We start from the raw sequence: 4,891 nt of genomic DNA on the forward strand, positions 1-4,891 counted from the left end.
CATTTATGCTTGAAGAAATGAAAATAAAACTTGAGAAAGTGCTGAATCTCTACACGCGAGTGTCTTGTTTTTATTAATAATGTCCGTGGAAACGGACGGAGTGACTGTTGTGGAAGTAAATGTTTGACGAGTTAAAAAATAAGACGAGGCGGGGGAGCGGTCCGGTTCGGGTCAGAGGCGCGCACCTGCCGGCGGCGTACCGGACAAATTCAAATTTTGACCCGATGGTGGCGCTGGCTGTTAAAAGATCATTAGGGGGGTGACGTGAATGTCTGCAAGAGTCCACGGCGATGAATCCGATGAGCGTGTAATTCGACAAAGCGGCATCGGGGAAACCACGGGACCGGTGAGGTTAATGGGATTCATCTTCTGAGGACCATGAACGGGTGAAAACTCCTGTCATTGAGATATTGCAGACTCTTAACTACGTATGGCTACAAAAAAAAGATGACGTGGCGTATACATGTACAAACGCACACGATATAGGCTACAGGAAGAGAGCGAATAAATTAATTATTATAGAAGGTTTCTGTCGATCTTCCGTGCATTTGATTTTGTAAACTTAAAAAGTCTCTCTATAAGCCTGTACGAGCGAGCTCTTTCATTTTGGGGGAGGCGTCGTCTTTAAATGTAGTTTTGAGCGCCATATTTCAGTTTTTTTTTTGTATGCCACCGTATTTTCATTAAAGTTCCACCTTAAAAACGCCTCCTTTGTCACAACTACATTGCGACGCTCAACGGTGACGATACTTACGTCGTCATGTCACACCATAATCAAGAGTCCACGTCGTGGGCAATAATCGGCACGTTGGTCTGAGAGCTTCGGCACACCGGCGGTTCAGCAACGTGAGCCGCCGGTCATCTCCGGAGCTGCGCCGCCGACGGCCGAGGATCCGGTGACATCTCCAGCAGTCAACACCATCAGCACACAGCCACAGCCGCCAATCATCCTGCCAGACCGTGAGTGTGTGTGTGTGTGTGTGTGTGTGTTCAGAAAAAGGAACAGCTGAAAAAAAAGAAAGTGCTTTTTGTCTGAGGGAAAGCAAACAAGAGAGGATGAAGCCTGAACTCGCCAGAAGACGACGAGTCATCCTGACAAATGAAACCGTACTCGGTATCTGGACGGTGTTTAAATGTAGCAGAGTTGTTTCCGACGGCATCCGTTCATTTCTTAAATCGGACTTTTTACAGCATTATTTTCCCCTCCCGGAAGTGACAAAGAAAAAAAAAAATGTCGCGTTGTAGAAATAAGTGTAAAAAAACAAAACAAACCTGAACGTAAGTCTTGCGTTTGCAAAGCGGCGTACGGCGAGGCAATAAATGACCTCGGACCGCTGACGACTCTTCAGGTCGACCTTTATTGCATTTTCAGCAAGCGACGGGAAACTGCGACGGGATCACAAATCGGGTTAATTCGACAGAACTCGTCCCTTCCTCTTCCCGACGCGGGGGATCGGTGCCCGTTTACAGACGATGGCATTGCTCGCGAAGGCTTAACGAGACCGACGGACGACTAAATCCCAAACGACATCAAACGTGAGCCTCCGGCTCGCGAGATCTTTACCGGCCGTTCACGCACGGATGACTCTTGTGCCCGATCATAAGTTAAAGAGCGATCGGGCGTTTTGACACACTTCCAAACAGACGGCTCATCAGACGAAGCGGCCATTCGACTCGGACCGTCTTTCCTTTACGGTCATTGTTATTATCTTACCCGGCGGAGCTGCGGCGTTTGAAAAGTCTGCGCAAGAGAGTTTAAAATGTTCATCTTTGACTTCTGTAAAACCAGTTTTTGCACACTGTTGCGTACACCGTGAGCTCGTTGTTAAGAAGACGTCAGCTGCAAAGGTGCCGTTTTTGGTGGATGTACCCACCGAGGAAGATGCGAGAAGGCGCAGATATTTAAAAAAATAAAATAAAATAAAACACTCCCAAACGTTTTAGAGAAGAAGATCTGGTTATTTGTTCCTCGACACTCCACATTGAACTGAAAAAAAACAAAAAAAACGCTGATAATCAGATGTAATGGATTTTGGAAAATGATGTTTTTCTCCCCTAGAAAACCCTCGGGCTTAATTGTTCATTAGAAAAGGATCGACGGCAAAGTGATCGGCCGCGGCCGAAGACTGTGACGATTTTATTTAACTGAGGCAAATCTTTTTCCTTTTTCCTGAGCACGAGACGAAAGAGATTCGCCTCGGAGGGACGCAACAAACAGTCCGTCCAGATGTGTGCGGACGTCCCGTGGACGAGACGGAGAAGACAAAGACAGTCTGACGAAAACGCGTCGGGGAAACGCAACTCACCGATAAAATAATAAAGAGGTTTCATGAATTGCAAACGTGTGTCGGTTCAAAAAAAAAAAAGGCAAAAAGTTATGTTTTCTTTCTTTGTTGTTGTTTTTCTTAAAGGTACGCAAAAAGCGGTCATGTTCCGCCGAGTGTGTTTCGATGTTTGGTCGGATTCGCTCCACGTTAAAATACGGTGGTCGGTGGTACTGGAGCTCCTCAGGGAACTGTTCTGTCTCCCTTCCTGTTCACCTTATACACAACTGACTTCCAGTACAACTCAGAGTCCTGCCATCTGCAGAAGTTCTCCGATGACTCTGCAGTGGTCGGATGTATAAGGGATGGACGGGAGGATGAGTACAGGGCAGTAGTGGAGGACTTTGTGGAGCGGGCGGGAAGAAATCACCTGCTCCTGAACGTGGCCGAGACCAGAGAGATGGTGGTCGACTTCAGGAGGAAGACGACGGCTCCACAACCGCTGAGAGTTCTGGGAGAGGAGGTGGACATGGTTGAGGAGTACAAGTACCTCGGTGTCTCCATCGACAACAGACTGAACTGGAAGACCAACATCAACGCTGTCTACAAGAAGGGGATGAGTCGACTCTTTTTCTTGAGGAAACTTCGATCCTTCAATGTGTGCAGCGAGATGTTGGAGATGTTCTACCAGTCTGTTGTGGCCAGTGAACTGTACTTCGCTGTGGTCTGCTGGGGGAGCAGCGTTGGAGCCGGAGACACCAACAGACTTAACAAACTGGTTAAGAAGGCCGGCTCCATCGTCGGCTGTAAACTTGACAGTCTGGAAAAGGTGGTGGAGAGGAGGACGCTGAACAAACTATTATCCATATTGGATAATCCTGACCACCCTCTCCACCACCTGCTGCAGGGACAGCGGAGCACTTTCTCTAAAAGGTTCCTCCAGCTCCGCTGTGACAAGGACAGATACAGGAGATCGTTCCTACCGACTGCAATAAGACTGTACAATAACTCACCTCTGGCAAAATACATCACACAACAATAACACTGTTGACTGTGTTTCTTGATTTGTTTGTATATAATATATATAGATATATATACTGTACTGTATATATATATATATATACATATATATATATATATATGTTGACTGTGTTTCTTGGTTTGTTTGTATATAATATATATATAGATATATAATGTACTGTATATATATATACATATATATATGTTGACTGTGTTTCTTGATTTGTTTGTATATAATATATATATATATATACTGTACTATATATATATATATATATATATATATATATATATATATATATATGTATATATATATATGTTGACTGTGTTTGTTTGTATATAATATATATAGATATATAATGTACTGTATATACTGTGCATTTTATATTTTATAATTTTTACTGCTATTTACTGCTATTTTATTGCTTTTCTATTATTCTATTCTATTCTATTATTTTATTCTATTATTATCTTATTGCTTCTGTATGCTGCTGTAGCGAAAAAATTTCCCCTCGGGGATTAATAAAGTAAATACCTACCTACCTACCTACCTAAAATATTGCTGCGGGAACAACCGAATACAGCGGAAACAGTTGTTTGATAAATAAATGATTCATCCAACTTGGTCTTATCTGTGTTGAATTATTAACACATCAATATTTTTTTTACTCGTATTTTATTTTACTCGTATTGCACCAAATTTCAACACAAGTCATTTCAGGGCGCTTAACACAGAAAAGTCTTTTACAACAGAAGCTGACAACATTACGGAGAGAAACCCAACAAATCCAACAACATAGGTGAACAGCGGTGAAGGAAAGAACTGCCTTTAACGGGAAGGAAAAAACTGCATTTAACGGGAAGGAAAAACTGCCTTTAACGGGAAGGAAAAAACTGCGTTTAACGGGAAGGAAAAACTGCGTTTAACGGGAGGGAAAAAACTGCCTTTAACGGGAAGGAAAAAACTGCGTTTAACGGGGAGGAAAAACTGCCTTTAACGGGAAGGAAAAACTGCGTTTAACGGGAAGGAAAAACTGCCTTTAATGGGAAGGAAAAACTGCGTTTAACGGGAAGGAAAAACTGCCTTTAACGGGAAGGAAAAAACTGCCTTTAACGGGAAGGAAAAAAACTGCGTTTAACGGGAAGGAAAAACTGCCTTTAACGGGAAGGAAAAACTGCGTTTAACGGGAAGGAAAGAACTGCCTTTAACGGGAAGGAAAAAACTGCCTTTAACGGGAAGGAAAAAACTGCGTTTAACGGGAAGGAAAAACTGCCTTTAACGGGAAGGAAAAACTGCGTTTAACGGGAAGGAAAAACTGCGTTTAACGGGAAGGAAAGAACTGCCTTTAACGGGAAGGAAAAAACTGCGTTTAGCGGGAAGGAAAAAACTGCCTTTAACGGGAAGGAAAAAACTGCGTTTAGCGGGAAGGAAAAACTGCCTTTAACGGGAAGGAAAAAACTGCCTTTAACGGGAAGGAAAGAACTGCCTTTAACGGGAAGGAAAAAACTGCCTTTAACGGGAAGAAACTCCTCCGACAGAACAACAGAATGCTGTCTTCGATCTTAAACTCTAGTTTGTGCTTCGTTCATTTTTTTTTTTTTTTTTT

The sequence above is a fragment of the Embiotoca jacksoni genome, unplaced genomic scaffold (assembly GCF_022577435.1).
Source record: "Embiotoca jacksoni isolate LCO1_2020_lvr unplaced genomic scaffold, fEmbJac1.0.p SCAF_10, whole genome shotgun sequence".
Taxonomy (NCBI): Eukaryota; Metazoa; Chordata; class Actinopteri; family Embiotocidae; genus Embiotoca; species Embiotoca jacksoni.